At 50.9% G+C, this 13,666-nt stretch overlaps 1 protein-coding gene across 1 annotated transcript in view; it reads right to left on the bottom strand.

The window, feature by feature from the left end:
* THSD7B (thrombospondin type 1 domain containing 7B) overlaps window positions 1-13,666 on the bottom strand; it is a 633,259-nt gene that overhangs the window by 597,482 nt on the left and 22,111 nt on the right. The window contains exon 2 of the mRNA XM_082197355.1: window positions 822-1,106. The gene's annotated coding sequence lies outside the window, so the exon portion shown is untranslated. The remainder of the gene's footprint in view (window positions 1-821; window positions 1,107-13,666) is intronic.

Raw genomic sequence — 13,666 nt, 5'->3', positions numbered from 1 at the left:
CACATCAGCCCAGGTGCTTGACAATGGCAACCCCTCCTGTTTTTGAAGTCCCAGGCAGGCAGCAAAACAGGAAGTTCACTGAACCCTTGATGGCCCTCCATACACATAGCTGCAGAGCAGCATCCAGCTGGATAGATCTTAACATATGCAGCCCTGACATTCAGTTATTTTTGTCATGAGCTTTTGGGGGAGGGTGTTTGGGATTTTCCAGCAGGGAAAACCACAACCCCCTTACTCTGTCGGGATTTGCTCCAAGATGTGTGTGCTGTAGCTGGGGTGCACTTCACATGGGCAAGCACCAGAAGGGCTAAACTAGAAGCAACTGGCATGATTAGAAACAGGCTGGAATCAGGTAACAAGGCAAGGTACCAGGAGTCTGCTGTTGCTACTGAGTTATACAGTCTGAAGAGCTGGGGCTTTATATGTTCTGATTGACTTGTAGAATCAGCTGGAAGTACAAAAGCTGCAGAGGGCAAGGTCAGCTAGCTGATTATGGGAATCTGCAAACAGAGGATGCCCTTTTACACAAGGCAAGAGTTGAGAACCTATGACTCTCCCAATCCCACCAGTGGGCCAAGCTGCATAGCCAATGATCAGGGATGATGAGTGCTGAAGTCCAACAGCATCTGGAGGGCCACAGGTTCCCCACCATTGCCCAAAAGCCGAGTATACCTTCCAAGGAAACAGGATGGTAGGAGTCCAGGAAGAAAGGTTCTGGAGGCTGGTTACTGGAGATCCAGCTTTGAGACTCTCTTTAGCACATTACACTCATAAACCCAACACGAGTAACTTAGCTGGTAGAAACAAGAAGGTGGAATTACCTGATGAAGAACTATCGGAGCATGTTTGGCTGAAGATGCTGAATTAAAGCAGATTGCTGTTGTTGGCATCTGTCTGTCTCAGGAAACAATGCATGAGTGCACCTTTAGAGGTGAAGTCAAACTATTGGAAGGTTACAGCACAGGGAGCAGCATGTCTTTTCACAGCTGGGGCAGATGAAGCATCTGGTTGTGCTGATGCAGATGCACCATAGCATTTCTCCTCTCTGCTCTCAATGGCATTAGGAAATAATAGCCATAACGTATGTGCATTCATGTCCAACATGTCTGGAAGTAAAAAATGAGAATGAGTAATATTTTTCAAGGTTCATCTGAAAGGGGGTATATGTACATGCTTAAGATGTTCTCTGTCAGTTCAGAATATCATCCATGATGTTATAGCTAGGACAAGACCCCTCCCGGTTCAAACTAATTATAATCCCTATATGTGCATCACTCTTTTTTGATTTAGAAAGAGCCTGTGATATGTCCTGCTCAACAGAAGGAAAATCTGATGAGTCTAGATCATGACACAAAAAAGCTAAGGTACATATCTCAAAGTGGTTAACAATAAAGAAAAATCAAAATAATCTAGATACATACACAGACAATAAGCATGATTTCAAATGAGTTAAGAAAAATCCAAATAACATATTATCCATATCCACAATATCAGAGAAAATCACTACACAGCACGATACAAATTCCCAACCAACATAAAAACCCACTATTCACACAGAATCTCATTCATTATCTATACTGTGAACTGGAATCAAAACCGCTGCCACCACCACCACCACCCCAAAAAAAGTCCTTGACACGTCTTGATGCTAATAGAAACCTTCCATATTCCGTATCTTTGAATCAATCATTTTAGCTACAGGGGTACCTCGGGTTAAGTACTTAATTCGTTCCAGAGGTCTGTTCTTAACCTGAAGCACCACTTTAGCTAATGGGGCCTCCTGCTGCCGCCGGAGCACGATTTATCCTGTTCTCATCCTGAAGCCAAGTTCTTAACCCACGGTAATATTTCTGGGTTAACGGAGTCTGTAACCTGAAGCGTATGTAACCTGAAGTGTATGTAACCTGAAGCGTATGTAACCAGAGGTACCACTCTACTCTTAAAGGCAGGCTGATTCAAAAAGAAGCACAGTCTAATGTAAGCTTTCCCCTTGGTATTTCTCATGATAAAATGGCCGTGCAAGCCTACTCACAACATGATAAAGTTGTAAATAACACATCCAGAAAAAATGGTTTTTTCTATAACATATTCCAGGGTGAGACATGCCTTGCCATTTTATCATGTTGGGAGCCCTTTTTGCAGCTCACCAAGTGAATATTTTAAGAGAAAGTCACCTTGAGACTTGCATAAAACAGCCCTGCAACAGTATTTCATAAATGGGACGGATATGCTACAGCAATGCCATCTTCCCCTTTATTGCACCTTGCAGATGAGGCCCTTCCTAATCCTTAAGGTCATCTTTCCTTTTCTCTGTCCATTGCCCTTCAGTGGCCTGGGCTCCTGCCTCTCTCCCTACCCGCAACTCCTGTTTTCTTCCTATGGGCTTATTTTTACTTTGTCTTTCTTGACTGTACTTGGTTCTCATTTTTCCCCCTATTTTGCCTCAAAACACACACATCCTCTCTCACAACCCTTTTTATTTCAATTCCTACATTCAGAACAATGACAGGAGGCACAGTCTCTTTATGCCCTTTAAACTCTTCTGTATTTCTTAAAATTCCCTTTGGACAAAGCAGACACATACGTCAGATGAGTTCTCTGAGATATCTTTTCTGCACAGCTATCACTTTACATACAGCTAATTGAGTAACACTGACCTTTTATTCGCACTGTATGTGAGATGTTTTTAACGAGAGATGCCAGTTCATCATATTCTCTGTAAATTATTAAAGGAGCTAACATGGGAAGCTGACTTAGACAAGGTTGGACTATTTGTACACCTAGCCCAGTACTGATGGGCAATCTCTCACCAGAGGCTCTGGCAGAAGTCTTTGGCATTATGAGATCCTTTTAACAGAAACCACGGATGCAAAGCATGTGCTCTACCCCTAAGCTACAGTCCCTCCTGAAATATACTGAATAACAGAAGGCAGCCCTGTATAGCAAAGCTTTTTAAGGTTTAATGTTTTGCTGTGTTTTTATATACTGTAAGTGTAGTGGCTGGGGCAGTCATATAGGCGGGGTACAAATATTATTAATTGTGATTTCTTCTCTTCCTCTCTTTCTTCTCTTCCCTTTCCTTCTTGATGTGCTTTTTCCTTAGGTAAACATTGGACAATTACCTACATTAGAGTATAATGGGCTGGCCTTTGGCCCCATCTGAACTATACAATCAAAGCAATATTATACCACTTTAAACACCTGTGGCCGCTCCGAAAGAATCCTAGGAATTGTGGTTTATTAAAGATGCTGAAAGTTGCTAGGAGACCCCTATTTGCCTCACAGAGCTACAATTCACTGAGTTCCCTAGGAAGAGGGATCGATTGTTTAACAACTCTAAGAATTGTAGCTTTGGAAGGGGGATACAGGGTCTCCTAACAATTTCCAGCATCCTTAACAAACCACAATTCCCAGGATTCTTTGGGAGCAGCCAAGACTCTTTAAAGTGATATGGTGCTGCTTTGAAATTATAGTGCAAATGGGGCTTTTATCTGCCGACATAAATCTGCAGTTCTCTACATTACATGTCAGAATTTTTTAAAATTAAGCAGCTACTATGTACTACCTATAATCCTTCTTTTAAGTGTTGTAAAGTGCTTTCCTGATCTATCTTCCCCTGTATTTGACTATTTGCACTATTTTTACTTTTGCAGCATTGCATTGGGAAGCACTTCACACACCATAGGTATATTACCCCAGTGTGGGGTAAGCAGTGTGGGATACCACTTAGAAGCACTGAATGGGGAACGCTGAGAGCCAGATCCAAATCCTTGGTCAGTCATAAGACTTGGGACAATCACTATACCATACACTACATGTGAAGGGGGTCCATGTGTCCAAAGGGGCAGTGGGGCTGTGCTGCTGGTTCTGCCCCCATGCTGCATGGTGTCCCCAGGCATGGGACCTGAGTGTGGGTGTCTCAGCAGGAGAAACCTATACATATGAGCTTTCATGAGAGCTAGAATCCCAAAGGTACTGGGTTCCAGCACCCATGGAAGTCTACATGCAGAGGATTCCTCCTCTGCTCAAATGCCCATGCTCCATTCCTGGATGCCAAAGGAGGGAGCCAGGAAAGATGTGTGGCATCAAGGGCAGGGTCACCAGCCCCCATTTTAATGCATGGGCCCCATTCATGTAAATAACACTTTAGGGGGACTCATGTCTCAGTCTAAACTGACTCTGGGTTGTTTTGAGTATCAAATGGAAAGCAAGGAAAGAACATATGTTTACAGTGTTGCAGTGTAGCCCATATGGGCATCACTGCTGCTTACCTGGATAGGGATGGAGTAAGAGCAGGGCAATGGGAAGGGCAGATCTGCGCAGACACAGCAACATAACTGTCAGAGCTGCTACCAGGTCCCAGCTCACATAGGACCACGCCACACAGCGTCCACTTTAAAAGAGTCTTTATTGAGTTACAGGTTTCATTTCCGAACTGCAGCGTGCAGCTCTACACCTTCTGCTCTAGGTCGGCGAAGACCCGTCTGAGTCCCCGCCTCTTGCACACCAGCTTAATACCCTAGCCTTGCTCCACCTCCTTCGCCTCTCCCTACGTCTCTGGGTCCTTCTGCCCCCCTGGGCCTCCTCCCTTCTACTCTCCTCTGACGCTGACCCCCCTGATCCTTCTGCCTCCTTGCGGCGGGCTTTAGGACCTGGCTCACTCTCCGGGCTGCTTACTGCTCCAGCTTCCGCTGCATTTGAACTTGGCGCGCGCGCCCAACTCTCTACTTTCCTCTTAACCGTTGCCTCGCTCTCTGAGGAGGGCGTGACCACCCCTGACTCGTGCCCTCCCTCCTGCTGACAGCCTCCGGAACCCGATGCCTGGCTACCTTCCTCCCTGCTGCTCTCAGTCTTGAGCGTGGGTCCCGACTTCCAGCTGCTGCCGCCCTCAGTTATGAGCGTGGGTCCCGACTTCCAGCTGCTGCTCTCTGAATCTCCTCTGTTCCCTTCCTCCTGGGGTGTCCCCCCGGATCCCCCCCTTGCTCTGCTCACTGGGGCTCCCTTTTGGGAGTCCTCTGACTCACTGCTTAGGCTTGGAGATCTCGGGTCGTCATCATCACTCATTCTCCCTTCGGCTTCCTCCCCCTCGCTCTCTGTTTCCACCCTTCTCTGCGTCTCTGCTTCTGAACCCCTGACATCCATCCCCCCCTCGAAGCCCCCCCTTCCCCCCTCCCCGCTGTCAGGTGTGGGTGCTGGGCGCTCCATCATCATGGGAGGGAATGCTGGATACAGGTCGCTCCCCGTGGGTGGCCGCCAACTGAAGACCTCCGAGTCTTCCCCCTCGCGGTCGTCGACGTTGACTTGTTGCTCTTCCATCTCTGTACCGCCGTGCTCGAACCCGAGGTCCTCCCCGAACACGTCCATGTCAGTCTCTGCGTCGGTCGCTCGACCTGGCATCTCCAGCCACTTCCTGCGCCATCGCTCCTCTGGTCGATCGTCCCACCAATACGAGTTGCCTGATGCCGAACCTGCCGGTGAACCTTCTGGGGAACGGGTGCTCCGTGCGGGTTCCCCTTCTGAGTCGAATCCATGGAACGTGCTGGAAGAAAGTGTGGGTGTGAACAACCAGTCGTCGAAGAAGCTCGCTGGCATGGGTTTGTGTGGGAAGAGGGCATGAAACTCGTCCTTGAGCAGGGGTTCCTCCAAAGCGTAGTCTGGTACCCAGCTATTGGCGCTGGCCCGGGTGCCCTCTCTGGCTAAGAGGTATTCGACTCCCTCTTCCCCCCATCTGGAGTCCAAAATCTCCGTGACCTCGTTGATGTGGTCCTGGTGCTTCACCTCCCGCGTCTCCGTCCGTTCCCGGAGCGGACTTGGCGCCGTCCCTGGCTCCTGGAACCTGTGAGGTGCCTTGTAGGGAGTGAGCACCGACCTGTGGAACACCGGATGCATTCTGGAACCCTCCGGCAGCGCCAGTCGGAAGGCTACCGGGTTGATCTGCGCTTCGACTTGGTACGGACCGATCTGCTTGTGCCCCAACTTCTTCTTGGCAAGCGACCTGGTCGGCACTGCGTGGGCTGCCAACCAGACCCAGTCTCCCACTTGGATCACTTCGCCAACCCGCCTGTGCTTGTCAGCTTGCACCTTGTAGGCGTGCTTAGCTAGCTCCAGCTGCCGTCTGAGTTGATCGTGGACCGCCTGCAGCTCTGACGCGAACGCGTCCGCCGTCTGTGGTTCTCCTTCCCCCACTCTCTCCAGTCCCGGGAAGGTTCTGGGATTCCTCCCATTGTTGGCAAAGAACGGCGTCACTCCTGTGGACACGTGCTTCGTGTTGTTGTAAGCGAACTCGGCTAGCGGCAGGTAATCCACCCACGTCGCAGGCTGTTGATTGGCATAGCATCTCAGGTACTGCTGCATGATGGCATTGACCCTCTCTGCTTGCCCGTTGGTCTGCGGGTGTCTTGCTGATGCCAGATTGACCTTGACATTTAGAAAACCCATCAGCTTCTGCCAGAAAGACGAGATGAACTGGCGTCCGCGGTCGGACAGGATAGACCGTGGCAGGCCATGCACTTTGAACACGTGATCTATGAACAGTTTGGCGGTTTGTTCCGCCGTGGCCACCTTCGCACACGGAATGAAATGTGCCATCTTGGTGAACAAGTCCACCACCACTAGCACAGCTGTCTTGCCTCTCGAGTTGGGTAAATCCGTCACAAAGTCCAGGGCCACCCTCTCCCACGGTTCAAACGGTGTTTGCAGCGGTTCTAACAGTCCCGCCGGTGGTCTGTGTACCGGCTTGGCCCTCTGGCAGGTGTCGCACCTCGCGACGTAGTCCGCGACCTCTCCTCTCAGCCTGGGCCACCAGAAGTCTCTCGCGACTAATTCCATCGTTTTCTCTGTGCCAAAGTGACCGGCCGTGGGTGCGTCGTGCAACTGTTGCAGTACCTTGGCGCGAAGGTCGTCTCCTGGTACATAGACAGCCCCTTTGCGTAGGAGCAAGCCGTCCCGCACCTGGAACTCGTCCGTGGTAGCCGTGCCTCTGAGCAGTTCCGCCATCTTGTCTTGCGCGAATGAGTCGTCCCGCAATGCACGTCGCACCGCATCCAGGTCTACTGTAGCTGAGGCACACGCCCACGCCGTCGGTGCGAAGATGTGCATGGCCGCCGCTGGCGTCACCTCTTCTAGGTATTGCGGTTTTCGGGACAGTGCATCCGCCATGATGTTGGTGTCGCCTGGGACGTACTCTATTCGGAAATTGAAGTCAGCAAAGAACTCCGCCCAACGTATCTGCCTCTGGTTCAGGAACTGAGCCGTGCGCCAGTGCTCCAGATTCTTGTGGTCCGTGCAGACCTGCACCGTGTGCTTGGCGCCGATTAGGAAGTGCCTCCACGCCTTGAAAGCTGCATGAATGGCCAGCAACTCCCTGTCCCAGATGGTGTAGTTCTGCTCCGACTTGCTGAGCTTTCTGGAGTAGAACGCTCCCGGCCGCCACACCCCCTGCGGGTCTCGCTGCAGCAGGACAGCTCCCACGGCTCTGTCTGACGCGTCTGTCTCTACCCTCAACGGTTTACTGGGGTCGATATGCAGCAGTTGCTTCTCCGATGCGAAGAGATGCTTGAGCGCTTGAAAGGACTGTTCCGCCTGCTCCGTCCAGATGAATTTCTTTTTTTTGGAGCTGAGCGTGTCCGTAATTGCTGCCGTCTGCATCGCGAACCCCTTGATAAACTTGCGATAGAAGTTGGCGAAGCCGACAAACCGCTGGACCTCCTTCCGGTTGCGCGGGCTTTTCCAATCCAATACCGCACGAACCTTGGTGCTGTCCATGGCTATCCCCTTGTCCGACAACTTGTATCCCAGGAAATCCACCTCCGTCGTGTCGAACTGGCACTTCTCCAGCTTGGCGTACAGTCTATGTTGTTGCAACCTGCTGAGCACCTCCCTCACGTCTCGGTCGTGAGCTTGCTGCGAGTCAGAGAAAATCAGGATGTCATCCAGGAAGCAGACGCATGTCTTGTAGAGGAGTCCCTCCAACACGTGATGCATAAAAGCTTGAAAACAGTGAGAGCCATTTTGTAATCCAAAGGGCATAACTCTGTATTCGTAGGTGCCCAGCGGTGTGAACATGGCCGTCTTCCACTCATCGCCCTCCCGCATGCGGATGAGATTGTACGCCCCTCGCAGGTCCAACTTGGTGAACACGCGTCCCTTGCGCACCGTCGCGAGGAGGTCGTCAATCCTGGGCATGGGGTAATCAGACGGTTTGGTCATCTGGTTCAAAAGGCGGTAGTCCACAACTAGTCTTTTTTGGGGCGTGTCTTTCTTTTTCACGAAGAAAACGGGACTGCCCCCCACTGCCTTGGACTCTCTGATGAAGCCACGCTCCAGATTATGCTCGATGAACTGTTTGAGTTCCTGCATTTCATCTTCAGACATGGAGTATAGCCGCCCCTTCGGCAGCGTCGCCCCCGGTAGGAGGTCAATCTTGCAGTCATATGGCCGGTGAGGGGGTAGCTTGTCCGCCTCCTTCTCGCAGAAGACCTCCAAAAAGCTCGCGTATTTGTGGGGGACCGCTTGCAACGTTCCCAACTGCAGTTGTGATTCCTCCTCCTCTCCCTCCCGTCGGGGCAGGATGCAGTGTTCTGCGCAATAAGAGGAGCCGAAGATCAGTTGTCTCTGGTACCAAGCCAGTGTCGGACTGTGCCTGTCCAGCCAACTCATGCCCAACACAATGGGCGTGTCCGACAGTTGGGTGACATTAAAACTGATGACTTCCCTGTGGTTGCCAAGGCGCATCACCATCGGTGGCGTCTGCTTCACCACCTGCCCCCCTAGCAACTCTCTGCCATCCACTGTGACGACTTGCAGGGGCAGAGTGGCAGGCAATAGCTGTATAGCGTGCTGCTCCACAAAGCTCTGCGCTATAAAGTCTGCGTTGCTTCCAGAATCCACAGAAAGCGGCACTTCGATAGTGACGCCGTCGGGTAGCTGGAGAGATGCTGTGAGCTGCACTACTGGTTTGGGTGGGAGGGGATCCGTGGGTTGCAAGATTGCTGGGGACTGCTTCACAGATGCGTCTGGCTGGGCCCCAGTGCCTCCGTCTCCAGCCAGACATCGTCGTTTCCCTGCTGTGGTTCTCCTTGCTGCGTTGCTGCAGTCACCATTGCTGAGGCTGCAGTGTGCTTGTGGAGCCTCCGGGGACACTCCTTCGCCAAATGGCCTGGATCCTCGCAGATGTAACACTTCCTGTTCCCTCTAGGAGGCTTCGCTTTCACTGCTGCCGGTGCTAGGGCTCTGGCTGCTGACTGAGCCCTTGCACCTCCAACCTCCATCGGTTCCCCTCCCCCTCCTGGCGGAGGTGTGGATTGCGCACGCGCTGCTTCCCTCGGAACGAAAGAGAAACTTCTCGCTGCTTCGCGCCCTCCACGTCCTTCATCTCTGCACCATGGACGTTCTTCCAGCCTCACCCCCACAGTCAGCGCCCTTTGGACCACCTCCTGCGTGCTTCGGGGCCTCTCCCCCCTTGCAATTTCATCCTTAACCGCTGAACTTAGACCCTCCCAGAAGAGGTCTCTGACAGGGGGCGAATCCCGATCCCATTCTAAAGCACTGACCAGCGCAAAAAATCGGGCGTGATACTGCCGGACGCTCGCCCTCCCTTGTTTTAGTCCATGAATCTCCCGTCTGGCAAGATCCACATCAATAGTAGACAAAAAACACGCATCCATCGCTTTGATAAAGGCATCTGCATTCTGAAGCGCCGGATCTTTATCCCTCCACAAATTGCGCAGCCAGGCTTTGGCATCCCCATGCAAATGGGACAATATGAACCCCACCTTCTCTTCCTCATCTCTAAAGTCTTTTGCCAGCAGTTGCAGTGCGCACATTACGTCTGCTCTAAAATTAGGGTACTGTTGCAAAGTCCCATCGAAGTGAGCCACAAGCCCTCCTGCTCTCCGTGCCAATCCCACGCCCTCCGGTCTGGGTCCCGGTTGCCCTTGCTTAACAAGCATTTCAAACCTGGCGTGTAGGTCTCTGTAGGCGGCTGTAGTCTCCTCCTCCCGTTTCTTGGAAGCCAATACCTCTGAGGACAACTGGGTCACTGCCTCTTGCAGCGCGGAGATCCTCTGTTCTTCCGTCATCTTGCTAACCTTTGTGAGCTCGCTTACAGACACCCCTCTTCCTCCCCTAGCGGCTTCTGCTCCCGCTGCGAGGTTTCAGGTTTCTGAAGCTTTGATGAGACGGGTCTTACTGTCAGAGCTGCTACCAGGTCCCAGCTCACATAGGACCACGCCACACAGCGTCCACTTTAAAAGAGTCTTTATTGAGTTACAGGTTTCATTTCCGAACTGCAGCGTGCAGCTCTACACCTTCTGCTCTAGGTCGGCGAAGACCCGTCTGAGTCCCCGCCTCTTGCACACCAGCTTAATACCCTAGCCTTGCTCCACCTCCTTCGCCTCTCCCTACGTCTCTGGGTCCTTCTGCCCCCCTGGGCCTCCTCCCTTCTACTCTCCTCTGACGCTGACCCCCCTGATCCTTCTGCCTCCTTGCGGCGGGCTTTAGGACCTGGCTCACTCTCCGGGCTGCTTACTGCTCCAGCTTCCGCTGCATTTGAACTTGGCGCGCGCGCCCAACTCTCTACTTTCCTCTTAACCGTTGCCTCGCTCTCTGAGGAGGGCGTGACCACCCCTGACTCGTGCCCTCCCTCCTGCTGACAGCCTCCGGAACCCGATGCCTGGCTACCTTCCTCCCTGCTGCTCTCAGTCTTGAGCGTGGGTCCCGACTTCCACCTGCTGCCGCCCTCAGTTATGAGCGTGGGTCCCGACTTCCAGCTGCTGCTCTCTGAATCTCCTCTGTTCCCTTCCTCCTGGGGTGTCCCCCCGGATCCCCCCCTTGCTCTGCTCACTGGGGCTCCCTTTTGGGAGTCCTCTGACTCACTGCTTAGGCTTGGAGATCTCGGGTCGTCATCATCACTCATTCTCCCTTCGGCTTCCTCCCCCTCGCTCTCTGTTTCCACCCTTCTCTGCGTCTCTGCTTCTGAACCCCTGACAATAACCATTCCTGCAGGGGATCCCATGCAACCCCAATAAAATAAGCTGCTTCACCACATGGGCCACTGCTTAGCATTGTCCTAAGCTCCTTAAAACAAGGGCAGGATTTAAACACAAAAATCTATATTCGTAGCAATATTTGTATTTCCATAGAATGCAAATCAACACTAAGTCAGTGCTGTTACCTCAGTCACCACCTTCTCTCTTCTTCAGTTTTGCTTTCCCCACTGTCAGAAGGAGATATATCTCTTTTGTTTATGTGCCTGTGACATAAAAGGGCCAGATATACTGATGGTGCTAAATATATCACCTGGTTGTGTCCAAGGAAATGTGTGAGGCCCTTCCATTGGTTCAGCTGGGACCAACTACCCCAGGGCAATTCTCACCACATGACTGACCCCATCAAGAGCCAATCCACTTTAAATACATCAGATGGAGAAGGAGAGAGAGAAAAGCCCCTTCATCCAGCTGCCTGAGACCAATTGCCATTTGTTTACACCAGTGTTTCCCAAACGTTTTTGGGCAACGGCACACCTGTTTACCAGAAAAAAATCTCGCGGCACACCACCATTAAAGCCCCGCCCCGTGACGTCAGCGCGCAGCGTCACGCCGGGAGGGACGCACAAAAGTGAACGTTTTTTCCCTTCCCCTTGCTGGGGTGGGAGGAGGCAGCAGAGCGAGGGACTGAGGGACGGCGGCAGCTGAGGTGGCGGCGGCTGTTGTGGTGGTGGCGGCGATAGCGGGCGGAGGAGGAGCCGTCGCCGGGAGTTGCTGCTGCTGCTGTTGCTGCTGCTGCCCGGACATGCCGGCCTCCTCCTCCTCCGCTGTCTCGCGCTCCTCCCTTTTGCGCGCGCTGCCCCGCCGCTCGGCACCACCACCGCGGAGGCGCCCCCGGCTCGACGCGGATCCTCGCCGCCGCCGCCTCTCGCCGCCCGACTCGCCCGCCTCCCTCCCACGGCACACCAGCCGGTGTCTCACGGCACACTAGTGTGCCGCGGAACACCGGTTGGGAAACACTGGTTTACACACACAATTTGCTGGTGCCTGAATTTGCTTCTTTCTCTTTTTATATTATACCTCTTAGATTATAGCCCCCCCCCCCCGAACGATTTGCCAGAAAGACAGTATATTATTTATGCATGCAAGCATGCATACAATTTATATATCTCTATAACCAGTTTATAAGAAAAAGTACAGTGATTTTTTTTAAAAAAAACACACACATCTTAAGTCTAAGAAATACATGGTATCAAAATACAATAAAATACTGAATCACAACACTAAGCAGATACTGACAGAGAGAGTGGGGGAAATAAAACATCGGAGGAAGCCTGATTATACAAAAAAGTTTTTAAAAGGTGTTTGAAACAAGCCATGGCTGATTTGCTCTGAATCACAAGGGGGAGTGGTGGGAGGATGTGGAGAAAGCTTATTTCCATGATGTAATCACCAATACCAAAATGCTCTCATTAATATAATAAATACATTTAGAAATTGTCACCATCAACATATCCATCATAAAAAGACCAGGTGGCATTGTATCTTTTGGACCAACTGGTTGTTTACAGCTTTTACAAGCTTTTGCTAGGCGCAGGTCCATTCCATCGTGCACAGGTGTTCAGCAGCAAAACTGAAATAGATTTTGTTACAGCTCCAGATTGCCAGGGGTGTTCAGATCAGAGAACAAAGAATACTAAAGTTCTTCAGAAGTCCCTTGGCTGCTATATACTACATGCTTTCAAACATACATTTATATGCCAAATTGTTCAGCGCTTCTTAACTGTACAATAAGTGGTTTCTTGGTTTGATTTCAGATTTTGGCCATGCCAGAGTTAATCCCTCCCTAGGGTTATTCTTCTTGATGGCATAATAGTTATCTGAGCAAATTTGTCTGTGCCATGCCTTTGACCGCAAAAAAACGGTTAAAAACATTACGCCCATATGATTACCTAATACCTAAAGACCAGTGTGGTTTTGAACTGGGAGTTGCGCCAATTTTTAGACAGCGGAACTCAAAGCAACAAATGAGTGAGCGTGTCCATGGTTACATTGCCCTAAGCAACAGCAGGGGACCTTTCTAGAAGCAATGAGGCAGGTAGTCGACTTATCCTCAGGGTCCCTCAGATGTACCAGTATTTCTTCCTGTTTTGAAACGGGTATCAAAGTATCTGATAGCACACAACGTCCTGAACAGACTGTACCCAAGATATTTTTAGCATACCAACTCTACTGTTCAGTGTACTATTTTTCTAACCTTGTGTTTAGTTCTGAACAAACCACTTCAGAGATACCTCCTAGACATAACACAGATTTGACATTTGTCAAGTCCTGGGGGACACAAGAATCAATCTCTTCCATGCCGTAGGCTCAGCTTAATTTCTCCTTAATTTCCAGACCATGGAACGGTTGGATTAATGTATTAATGGTGACCCACCAAACTCAACATAGCTCACCAACCATTGTATGGCAACCACCCAAAGCTTGCTAGATCTCTCCTGGCTATTTGGGATTACAAAAAAAAAAAAAAAGGAAGGGGGGGTTTAAGGATCTCAATGGCTACTAGCCACAATGGTTATGTTCTAACTCCACTATCAGTGGCAATATGTCTCTGAATACCAGTTGCTGGAAATCACAGGGAGGAAGAGTGCTGTTGTATTCAGGTCCTGCTTGTAGGCTTC

The sequence above is a fragment of the Podarcis vaucheri genome (assembly GCF_965113315.1).
Source record: "Podarcis vaucheri genome assembly, chromosome: 1".
NCBI lineage: Eukaryota > Metazoa > Chordata > Lepidosauria > Squamata > Lacertidae > Podarcis > Podarcis vaucheri.
This window is presented reverse-complemented; position numbering and strand designations above follow the sequence as displayed.